Source organism: Balaenoptera ricei, chromosome 9, assembly GCF_028023285.1.
Source record: "Balaenoptera ricei isolate mBalRic1 chromosome 9, mBalRic1.hap2, whole genome shotgun sequence".
NCBI classification, from domain to species: Eukaryota; Metazoa; Chordata; class Mammalia; order Artiodactyla; family Balaenopteridae; genus Balaenoptera; species Balaenoptera ricei.
This window is the reverse complement of record NC_082647.1, coordinates 46,803,673-46,816,110: the sequence shown is the minus strand read 5'-3', so window position 1 is coordinate 46,816,110 and position 12,438 is coordinate 46,803,673.

Below are 12,438 nucleotides of genomic sequence, written 5' to 3'. Positions count from 1 at the left end.
GATTCCTAATAATATAGCTCTTCACTTGGGGTATATTCCAGCATCGTCACATTGGGGCTGGAGTAGGGGTGGGGGGCAGTTGTCTTTACTTCTTACCACTTATTTAACTTCCTTTTACAGTGGGCACCTCCATAGTCAGACAGTCACCACCGCCTCAGACACTGTTATGAGCTCCTTAATGGGAAAAGATATATTAAACACATAGTGGGATTTACCTACTTTGGATCATAAAGGGATTGGAACCCAAGTGCTCTTCGCTTTTCATTGGAAAATACATTTGCCATGAGTTAGATGCTGGATATTAATTCTCCCAGCCCTGCTTTCTCTGTTCTTTCCTCTGTGTGCAATGCATGATTTCTCCTGAGAGCACCCAGTGTCTCTGAAGCGACTGATTACCTGAGTGGGGAAGATGGGCCAGTGGCAGAGCCCGCTGGTTCTGTGTCACGTGTGCTTGATTCTGAGCACAAGCAGTGAAAGAGTTGTTTTCTAAACAAAGAGGCTCTTTACACACAAGAGTTGTGTGCACACACACCTCTCCTCTGTTCAAGCCCAGTGTGTATTTAAAGCCAGGGTCTTTCTGGCTTGATATACTGTAAGGCCCTTATTATTTATGTATTTGTATGTATCAAACTGGGCTATAGCTCAAGAGCTGGGTAAGTAGCACTGCCTCTCAGGGAAGCCACGCCTGTTCTTCACTCTCCCGAAAAACAGGGACGGGGAAGGGTCAGATTCTAACTGGTTTCCATGGAATGTACATAGGAACACAGGAGTTTCTTTAAAACTTCGGTTGGAATTCATGAGTTGAGTCTAGAGAGGTGGTCTGTGCCTGAGTTCTGCAGGAGTCCAGAACCTTAATACTGCTTAATAGCTCATAGTAGTAAAATACTGAATATAGATGAGTGTTCCAGGAAAGGAAATCATTGCCAAGTCGTGCAAATATAGAAATGATCTTACTAATTGGGCGAGATGGTACTAGAGATGTCTGATGTCCAAAGGTCTTTGTGACAACAATTTGCAAAATTATTTTGTTCAATTAATCACTTGAAATACATTCATTCTAGACCTTTATTTATTATTGGTCCCTTAACCAGTATAAACTTAGGGTGATGGTAGTGACTGTCTTAGCCAGTGGAGTCTATTCACAAGAGAACCAGATCACCTGGAAATAAATCCAAATTATCTCTGGATACAGCTGCACCTAAGTTAACCTCCTGTCACCAGGGAAAACTATTAATCTGTATCTCTTGTGGGGGCGGGGGCGGGGGGCAGCTAGGATGGAGAGATTTTGATAGCATCACTCATGTGAAAGAGCCTTGCACCAGCATCTTTGCTGATAGTCTGACTATGTGTAAGGAAGGTTTTGTTTGTTTGGCATTTAGCCTACAGCACAAAGAAATTTAGCTGAAGATTCGGCAAATGAATGGATGAATAATTTTGCTGTGCCTCAAAATTCGCCTCTTGTTGTCTCTTCAATAATTCTTGGTTATTGGGCTGCGTCTAACCAATAATTGTGTTAAGACCATGTGGAAGGGATTAATATCTCTTCCGGAAATTGGGATATAATTTGGGAGCTTCACCAGGAAATGCCTGAGAGCAGTAGCCTGTGGCCCTGCCCTCCTGCCAGGAGCTCCTCTGGTGCTGGTGACTTCTGTTCTCCCAGCTGGGATGGTCTGCCTTCTTGCATGTTTCAGGACACATCTTTTTAAACCTGTTGGCAGCGGTGAAAGAGTTAGTTCTCAACCCTGGCTGCACACTGGAATCACTGGAGCTTTAAAAAATGCTCACATCTGTGCTTCCCTCAAACCAATTTATTGAGCTCTGATGCCCGGGCATCAGTATTTTGAAAGCACCTTAGGAAAACCTCTGCTATAACGGAGGCTTCAGCTCAAGCCATAAAGAGCCTGAACCGCCCCCCACCCCCGCCCGCCACTCACTCCGGGGTGGGGAAGGGTCTTCTGAACAAAGTTTCTAATGACAACAGGGGTCAAAAGTTGTCAACACCAAAATTCCCAGAGAAGATGGATTTAGCGGGCATTGTTTTCATGTTGCTCCGCTGAGGTGACTGTGAATGTGCGCTCACGAACCCTCTACAGCTCCCATCCTGCTTCCCTTGCCCAGTGTCGGGGGTGAATTCCCCGCCTCGGCCCCATAGGCTGGCCTGCCCCATTCCCCAGGGCTTCAGTGGTTGGAGCACAGTGTTTCCAGGGAGAAGGGCACGTTTGCTGGGTGCCTACCACGTGCCAGGCTGTGTTCTAAGAGAGGTCCCTTGTGCTCTCTCTTTCTACCCTTACAATAATTTAAGTATCATTATCGTCCTTGTACATAAAAGAAAAAGGAAGCAGAAGCTTTACAGGTTCACTCAGCTAGTAGGGGGCAGAACCAGTTTTGAACCAAGTGCAGAGTACATGATCATATCACACTATGCTGCCATCTCTGCTCTGCTAGTTTCTACCTTTTGTGGCTGGGGATGAAGATGACTAGAGGAAGGGTGCCTTGAAGTGTCCAAAGAAATCTTTCCTTTGAGAAGAGAAGTGCTCCAGCGTATTCAGCCTCAGAGAATGAGGAAATCCGTGTGTTCTCTGACGGCCGTGGAAACTTACCTTCTCAAATGTTGAGAAAGCTTGAGCTTTTGCAATCCAAATGGCTGACCTTGAGCTTAATCACTCGGTACCGTAGAGTCGTGGAGTTGGCTTTGTGGCTAACTGGACAGGTTCGTAGGTCTGTAAGGGATGGGGCTCCTGGAGGAACCTACAGCTTACTTCCCGTCCTTGTCACTATCCTAACTGCACCTAAGCCTTACTCAGTCACTTTTTACAAAGCTTAGACAGTTTGTTGCCATCGGGAAATTCTTACTTGTATACAACCTCGCCCTGCCACTCAAGACCTTTCCTTCTTGTCCCACACTTTGGAGTTCATAGAAGGAGATTCTCAGCCACGTTAGGAAGTCTAGTTTTCTCAGCCATGACTCATTTCACGAGAAGCTGTGCCTTCCCTCATCGTCCTCTCTTTGTTGCCCGCACTAGAGAGGAAGATGAGGGAAGCGGCAAGAAGACTGTCCACAGGCTCACTGGTAGACTATAGCACTGATATTCTCTGTCTCCACGAACCCATTTCTGTCCTCAACCACCAATTTTGCTTAATGCCCTATCAAGCTAAAATTTCCCTCTTCTCATCTCTATCTCGCCCTTGCTCATCTTCCTACTTTTATCTCTTGTCCACTGTTCAGCATTTGCCCATTTGGGGTATTTGCCATAAAATGCATACAATTTTTACTTGGCATCAGGATGTTCACAGCATTCCTGTTCGCCTCGATATATAGATTTACCAAAACCATTTAGGCATCATTTGTGAAGCCATTTAAGATTCTTTTGCCCAGGTTAGGGCATGTGTCAGAACTGAGTCATCAGGGACTTCCCTGGTGGCACAGTGGTTAAGAATCCGCCTGCCAATGCAGGGGACACAGGTTCGAGCCCTGGTCCAGGAAGATCCCACATGCGGAGCAGCTAAGCCCGTGCGCCACAACTACTGAGCCTGCGCTCTAGAGCCTGCAAGCCACAACTACTGAGCCCGCGAGCCACAACTACTGAAGCCCACGTGCCTACAGCCCATGCGCCTACAGCCCATGCTCCACAATAAAAGACACCGCAATGAGAAGCCCATGCACCGCAACGAGGAGTGGCCCCCGCTCCCCGCAACTAGAGAAAGCCTGCGTGCAGCAACGAAGACCCGGCACAGCCAAAAATAAATAAATAAATAAATAAATAAATAAATAAATAAATAAATAAATAAATTTATTTTAAAAAAAAGAACTGAGTCATCAGTGCAAGCAGCTAGGGTATAAACGTATGCACAGCTGTCTGCTGTCTGGGTCTGTGAGGAGTGCTAAGAGTTATTACACGGGAACCATAAGAGGCTCTCACCTGGAGAGGGGAGAGCTGTCACCTGAGTCACTTGTTCCTTTTTCTCCTCTCCTTGAGGGTTCGTTTCCTTTTCTGAAAGCTGGTTGAATAGAATGATTTAAGTTTTTAGTAGGTCTGTCCATAAACAGCTGAGTAATACCTTTCCCCCTCACTCCTGCGAGTTACCACCAGAGCCAGCTGAGTGGGAGGTGCCTGTCTTTGGCCTGACTGCTCTGCGCTTGTTGATACTTGGGTCCGGAATCTATGACCATTCTCGTTGTCCTGCCCGATGTCATTTCCTGCTGGTGAGGTATTATTATAGTAAAGGGTAGACTCTGGAGGCAGACACGTCCACAAGTGAATCAACTCAGACACACAGGCAGTGTTAACCGTGGGCAATGTGTATAACCTAAAGCTGACAATTCTTTACTATTAAAGAAACCGTGTCCTCATTTAGAAAGAAAGAAGAAAGCCCTCCATCAGCACAACTTTAGGCAGGTGAACCTGTGTTGGGCCCAGTGGGGTGGGGTTGGGGGGTGGCCCTTGAGTTAAATGAGAAAGGCTTGATTTTTCATTTTTTAATTCTAAGCCCACTCCAAGTTGGCCAGAGAGGAGACTGCAGAACTGCAGCTGTGGACACTGGATGGAGAGACCCAGTCCTGGGTCATGGGCAGTTGGATTAGTTGGATTTCAAAGAGAAAGGGTCTGTTTGAATGAGCAAAGGTGCACTGTCTGTCTCCTCTGTGGGAGCCCAGATGCTGTGGACTGTACGTGTTGGGGACAGGGACAATGTAGTCAAGATGAGCCTTAAGGGCTCCCTCAGAGGGGGCGTCGTTCCTCTTGTTCCTTTCAGTGTTTTCCCTACTCTTGCACCGTTGTGCACTTTCTTGCCATGTGAAGTGCTGGACCCATTACTCTCCCGAAAGGAGCTTCTCTTTGACAATGTGAATTTAAAAGAACCTTGTATCCAGTGACACAATTAGACAAGCAGGTGTGGGGATGGGGAAGTGGGAGTTTGGTTTCCCAGGTGATTTTACTTAAGGAGCTGTGATCTTGCTGGATGGGGGTGGGTGCAGCTGTGAGCTCTGTGTTGGAAACCCTGCAAAGTGGATTCCAGTCCTGACTCTTCGAGAATCTAGCTGTGATAGCCCTGCTCTAACCCTCCACACCTCTGTCCCAGGCCACAGCCTGAGCCTGAACCTAATGGAAGTTTCTTGAGCTTGGGACTGGGAAGAGAGGGCCCTTCTCTCTTTGGGAACCAAAGCTCTCTGCCCTCCTCTTTTACCATTCAGGACTTGGTGCAGAAGTGAGCCGAAGTAGAATTTTTCCAGCCAATGTCTGCCTTTGTTGGGTCTTAAAACTCAATCACCAGCAATTAGCACAGAAGCAGTTATGCTAACTAAAACAATTCAGGCTAATTAAAACCTTCTTTGGCTCATCAAAACCCACTGTTCTGCATCTGAGGATGAGTTAATTGACAGTGAGATTAAGCAGGATGAGATTATGGGAAAGAAAAAAAGCACTGACAAGCTTTAAAAAATATGAACATTCTTTTTTAAATTGAGGCCAGAGCTCCCATCTTTCTAAGAAGAATTCTGAAGCAAGCTTGCAAACTGGTCCACTCCATTAACCTGTCCTCTGGGTTAGTGACAACAGATGCCAGTCTTGATTTTTCTTTCTCTTACGTGCCACATCCAGGCCATCAGATCCATCTTCACTAGCTATTCAGAATTGGGCCACCACCCTGGTCCAAGGCACTGCCGTCTCCCACCTGATCTATTGCCAAAGACTCTTACCTGAACTGTTTGCTGTACCTTCACCCCTTCGCAATCTATGTCACACCCAGCAGCCAAAGTGATCCCATTCAACCTAAAAACTCAGTGGCTTTTCTTGTCACCCAAGAATAACACCTGCGTGGCCCCCTCCCCCGCCCCACCAAACACACACACACACACACACACACACGCTGATTTCTGTCCTGTTTGCCCAGCACACACGGAAGCAGGCCCTTGGCCCTCTCTGTTCATCTGCCTGCAGTGCTTTCCATCCCAATCCTTACCCATTCTCCCTCACTTCCTCCAGGACTTCGTTCAGCCATCACCCCAGTGAACACTCCCGCAGCCATTCCATCTACAGTTTCAACACTGAGCCACACCCTCTCCCCATCAGGCACGTTAAGATCCATACACCCTTCGTACCCCCATTCCTGGTCCTCTTTTCCTCTTTAGAGCTTAACACTTCATAACATATTTTGCTTGTTTGCCTTGTTTAATTTTCAGTCTCCCCATCAGAATGTAAGTTCCATGAGGACAAGGATTTGGGTCACTTCATTCAAGGCTATATCCTCTGTTATGCCCAGAGGAGTAACTGGCACTCAGTAGGTGCTCAAGAAATATCAATACTTGAATGACTTCTGAAAGCATCTTCTCCAGGGCAGCTGCCACGTTCAGTGTTTTGGTGTAAAAACTGGCTTACTTCAAGATGACTTCCCTGGACATGCATACATAGATCAACATTTGGCTCAAAACACCTGCCCCACTTGGCAAAATCCCCACAGCCTCTGAGTCATTCTGACCAAGGCAGGTTCTCAAAATTGGTATTGTAGTGGACTTTGTAGAAGAAACAGATCTCTAAACCCCCTGGAATACATCAGGGAATCCTCAGTTTGAGAAACTTGAGCTAAAGTTTTGTACTGTTAAACTGTCTTTCAATTGATCCTGTGAAAAAGGTGTTTTAAGATAAAATATGTTTTACTAAATTTTTTAGATTATAACCAAAATGAAAGTAGTAAATTTAAAATTTTTTATAAAACCTGTAGACCTAAGAAGAGATTCTAGACAGAGAAACTCTTAAGATTCCAAGGCCTTTTAGAGACAAGAGTTCCTGGATCTGGGTGAGGCCCCCTAAAAGGAACTGGTAACTCATGGTAGCTACCTTTTTTTCTTTTCTTTTTAAACTGAGTTTTCTATATTGCAGGATTTAAAAAAAAATTTTTTTTTATTTTTTGGCCACACTGTGTGGCATATGGGATCTTAGTTCCCCGACCAGGGATTGAACCTGCGCCCGCTGCATTGGAAGTGTGGAGTCCTAACCACTGGACTGCCAGGGAAGTTCCTGTATTGCAGGATTTTTAAGAGGATTAAATGAGAAAGTACATGGAAAAACTTTTAGTCCAATCTGCCACGCAGAGCCATGCAATGTTCACGTCTTCCTTCCTTTCTCCACATTCAATGCACTGATCAATCCATCTGGACCTACAGTTTCTACAAATCTGTGTACTGTCTTTTCTCATTCCATTGTGCCTCAGTAGAAGGTCCCTCCAGCAATCTCACTTAGAAAACTACTTCCTACACCCAAGGCACCAAAAGGAAAGAGGGCAAGGTGAGAAAGGCTGGGACTTGGGGCAATTATGAACAATAAGATACAAAAACGCCACAAACCAACTGTCATTTCTGAGGTGCTGGGAGCAAAAGCAGGGTACTGTGCGTGACCCCTGCACACAGCACCACCAAGCAGGGGGGCAGAGCACCTAAGCCACGCCTCCTGCCCAGCCCACCAATCCACCCCTACACTCACCCCATTTAAGGAGCTGGCTTGTCACCCTCCGCCGCTTGGGGAGCGATCGAGGGCAACTGTTACTTGGTTTCGCTCCCTCGTGCTGCAGCAAGAATCCCAATAAAGCCTTGCCTGAATTTCTGGTCTGAGCTCCTATCAATTTCTACTGATTAAAGAATCCAAGGACCCAGGTTGGTAACAAAGGCACTAAAATTGTGCAAATTCAGTGGCTTTCAGATTCATGCTTTTGGGACCCTTAGTTCAAGTGAAATCTCTCTTGAAACCCTGACATTTCCTGGGTACTGGCAATTCAGGGCTGGGGCAGACAAGCCCCTGCCCTCATGCCCTTCATGACCTGCTGGAGGAGATCCAACCTTACGTACGTACTGTAGGTGAGTGTGGCCACTGAGGAGGATCCGGGAAGGAGTTGCCCACTGCCAGGGCAGGTGGGCACAGTGGGAGACACAGCACGGGAAGGGCCTTGTGTGCTGGTGGCTCCCAGGGCCCTCCTGTGTGAGGATGCTTGTTAAAAGTGCAAGTTTCCACCTCCGGGATCGTGTTTCGGGAGGTCTGGAGTGGGCTCAGAAACTTGTGCGGCTTTAAATGCCCTGGTGCTTCTAACACACACCACCAACACAGGGAATTCTTATTAGCTAAATCAGAGCGTTTAAATTTTATCCGGAGGTCAGGGGCTTTTAAACTTGGATCCGTGGTTCCTTTGAAGGTTTCTGTAGACATTCCGTGTGCTATTGAATACACTATATTTTTGCACATTATACATTTATACTTTTCTAGGGAAGAGAATCCATCACATTTCCAAGGAAGGACTTCTTTCTCCTCATTCCTTCAGATGAAGACTTTACCATTCAAGTGTGCCTGTTGATGGTGTTGGGGAGAGCCCAGAATCTGTGTCAGGCAGAGGAATGAGATGGATTTAGAGACACAGGGCAGGGGGAGTTCATTTGCTTAGGAACTAGCGGCACAGACCCCATAGTGCACCGTTTGGAAAGCCCTGAAAGGACGATGTATTTGGGGCTGAGCTGGAAGAATAAGAAGGAAAGGAGGCAGCTGCAGGGCCGCTCGCGGGTCTACCACCAGCCTTCCACAGAGAACTGGAGGCCGGAACTGGAGGAGGCAGGAAGAAATGACAGGTCTTTGAATTTCTACACCTTCTTGGGCAGAGGGGCCTTCATGGGGATCCATGTTGCCGGACTGTTTATCGCCATTTGGGGCTCAGGGAACCAGAGGGAGCCTTAGTGCCCTGAAGAGCTAATTAAGAATCACAATTAATTACTTTGTTGTATTCACAACAGAGACTGAGGGATGAATTTCGTTCTTCCAGATCTAGATTCAGCTCCCCTCTGCCCCTCCGTGCTCACGCATTTGTCCAACAAGCAGATATCCAGACTGGACATGGGACTCTACCTCAGAGGGTCCCTTCTACACTGGCTCTCCTTCCAAAGTGTAGTAGCTAACATTTGGAAGTTTCTGGGGATCTGGCTCTCATTCATTTATTCAAGCAGGATTTGTGGCCCCTCCTATGAACTCAGACAAATGTGGGGTTTAAGTAGGGTGATCATACAGAGTTGACCATTGAACAAAACAGGTTTGAACTGCATGGGTCCACATGGGCAGATTTTTTCCCACTAAATGTGAGCTCCAGAACTACACAGTCCGAGGTTAGCTGAATCCCTGGATGTGAAACAGCAACTATGGAGAGCCAACTATAAGTTCTAAGTGGATTTTTTTTTTTTTTTGATGTGGACCATTTTTAAAGTCTTTATTGAATTTGTTACAATATTGCTTCTGTTTTACGTTTTGCTTTTTTGGCCACGAGGCATGTGGGAACTTAGCTCCCCGACCAGGGATTGAACCCGCACCTCCTTCATTGGAAGGCGAGGTCTTAACCACTGGACCACCAGGGAAGTCCCTATAAGTGGATTTTTTACTGCCCGGGGTTGGCACCCCACTCCCCAGCATTGTTCAAGGGTCAACTGTAGTTTATTGTCCAAATCAGGACACTTGTGAGAGTAAGAGAGAGGCCTTTAATGACACCAGGACAATAGACGTAAACCTAGATGAGCTGGGGCAGACCAGGTCTGGTCACCCTACCTGGTGAAGGCCAGGCTCACCGTCCACCCAGCAGGACGTCAGGACCCACCAGGCGTGGGGCCCCTCGGGTGGGATGAATCTGTGGACACCTGCAGGAGAGTCTTGGAAGGATGTGGAGGCTTAGCTCCTCCAGTTTTCTGTCTACATGTGAAGTGGAGAAGAGGGGATGCCCTCAGTCTGGGCCTAGCCTCTGGGGTCTGTTGGTGGTGAGGTATGGAGCCAGAGAATGGATTTTTTCCTCGTGCAAAGCCAATAGATCTCTGAGAATCTTTGTGCCTATGGTCTGTCTTGCTAGCACTGAACTCTAGCCTGTGAGTTAACCAGCTCTGGGTGGAACAAATAGAAAAGGCCAGTTTATTGATTGCATGTTTCTAGAGTGCCTACCGGGCGCAGAGTTCTAGCTATGGGCATAAGTAACAGCACATGCCTCCAGCAATTCCAGCCCAGTGGTGGAGCCTGGCGGGGATTTTGTTAGCTCCCAGTGGGGACATGTCCTACTGATGCTATCAGGAAGGCTTCCTGGAAGAGAGGCTCTTTGAGTCAGGTCCTGTAGGACAGGATTTGCCGGATGCAAGCCACTGTGATAGTTCTGGGGTGGGGAAGGCATGTTATAGCTCTGTGGGATGGCCGTAAGCTCTGGGAAGAACCCCCTAACAAGAAAATCTGGAGGAAACTCAATCCCCACAGGGCAGTGATCTCAGCCCACGCTCCTCCCATTCCTCCTGCTAATTACCATCTCTAAGGGGGCGCCCCCTCCGGAGAATTAGTGGCACCTTAGCGGCAGAGCCTGGAAACCATACTGAGCATTCTGATGAACAAATCTACATGTTTTAAACCTGCCTCTCTCCCTCCTGCTGCAGCTGCCCCTCCTTCAAGGTTTCCAGAAAAGCAGGTCACTCACTTTCCCTTTCTATAGTACACAAACGTGTGTGCGTGTGTGTGTGTGTGTGTGTGGGTGTGTGTGTGTGTGTGTGTGTTGTAAAGAAGAGACAAGAGATATTCCCTTGTTCAGTGGCTCCCACACCAGACAGCAACCGAAACACTGTTGAAAGCGCTGATTCCTAGATCCCACCCAGTCTGGAAATAAAGTTTCCCCAAGTCTGCTCTCCGTTGGTTCTGGGTGTCCTCGGAGCAGTGGGTCCCTAACCAGGCCCCCCGGGCTGGAGGGACAGCTCTTGTCCACCAAACTCTCCCTGACCCTGGATGAAAATGTCACTCTAGGAAATGACTCCCCCGGGGCCTCGCAGGCCCCAGAACTGCTTCACGATGGCGCCAGGCATGTAAAGGGGACGACTTGTTCTGAGGGTGCCCTTCACCTGTCTCTCCTGTAACAGCTCCCTTCTCATCCAGCTGCCTCACTGCCCCTGTGCCCCATCTGCCCATGGGGCTCTGGAGACACTCAGGAAGGAAGAGCAGCGAACTGGGTCTGTGTCTGTCGGTCCAGGGAGCTCCCGGGCTTGGATGAAGGGAAGTGGGAAAGAAACAGGGGAGGGTGGCTGAGGCTTTGTGTCCCATGAACCTTGTCTGGCTGGAGGGCACGGGCTCAGAGATGTGGAAAAAGCAGGGGGTTGAGGAAGGTGGCGACTGCAGAGGCTGATTGACCCCTTTTCCCCACGAGGACAGACAGAAACGGACACTGAGAAATCCACCCGGGGAGAGATGCAGAGCACCGATCCTTTTTCCTGTTTTTACCTTGTACTGTTTGGGAGCTGTTTCTTCTCAACTAGATTTTGAGTTTCTTGAAACGGGAACCTTGTCTTATTTAGAGTGTTATTTCCATACTGGGCACACAGTGGTGCCCCGTAAATGGGGAATGACTGACTGATGGACATGTGTGTGTCTCGTGTCTGGGTCTACCTCTGTGCGTCCCTAGGGGTCTCTCTGTGTCCACCTGGGCCCCCCTCTGTGGCCCCAGGGGTGTCTGCCGCCATGCCTGTGAGCCTCTGTGTGTGTCTCCTTCTCTATGTAAGTCCATGTGCTGGCGGTCAGTTTCTGCATCTTAACTCCACCTTAAGTCCCTTTTCTGTTCTCCTGCTAGTTACATCTCCTCCACAGGAAACCAGGTCTAGAGGCTTCAGCCTCGCTGCGTAGCACCTTACACGGACCCTCCCAGCGGGGAAATGTCAGACTTGTGTTTCACTTCCCACCATCACCTGCCATGCTTGCTGACATATGTGTCGTTTATGGGCTCATACCCCAGCAGGCACTCTGTGGCCCGACTCTGATGATGAGCTGGGGGTGGGAGCCGTGCTGGGGACAGGGCTCTTTCCATGGTCTCTCTCTGGCAGTGGAGCCGGAAGGCTTGTGTGAGGACTACCCTTGTGGTCTCAAGTCTCCCCCAGCTTTATAAATCAGGGGGCTGAAAGGGTTAAACAGGAGAGCCTAAGGGCACAGGGGTCTGGGAACTTGCCTGCTAAAGAGGAGAGTCTGTTAATGAGGCCACTTTCCAGGAAGGCCAGCAGGCCAGGGGCTGTCTACACTGAAGCAGACGCTAATGAGCGGGCTTGGCTGCGAGGAACAGGGGCCGAACGAGGTTAATGAGTGTAGGACTCTAATGGCTCTGAGGGCCTAATGGCTCTGGTGGCATTTCAAAGCCAGAGCTCAGCGGGGCCGTGACCAGGGGCCCCAGTGATGAGGGGATGCATGGTCAGCACAGGGCCGAGGAGGGGCCTCTCCCAACTGCAGAGGGAGCAGGTCAAACTGCTCCCTTTTGCTAGCCCTGCTGCACGAGGGTTAGCGACTTTGGGGCGCTCCAGGGAGCAGGCCCGTGGGGTAATGAGTGGCCAGGACTTGGCGCTGAGGCTGTGCGGAGGCCTGAGTTCTCTGCGCTGCTCCAGTTAGCACTCAGCTCCTCCGGCTGCAGGGCTCTCCA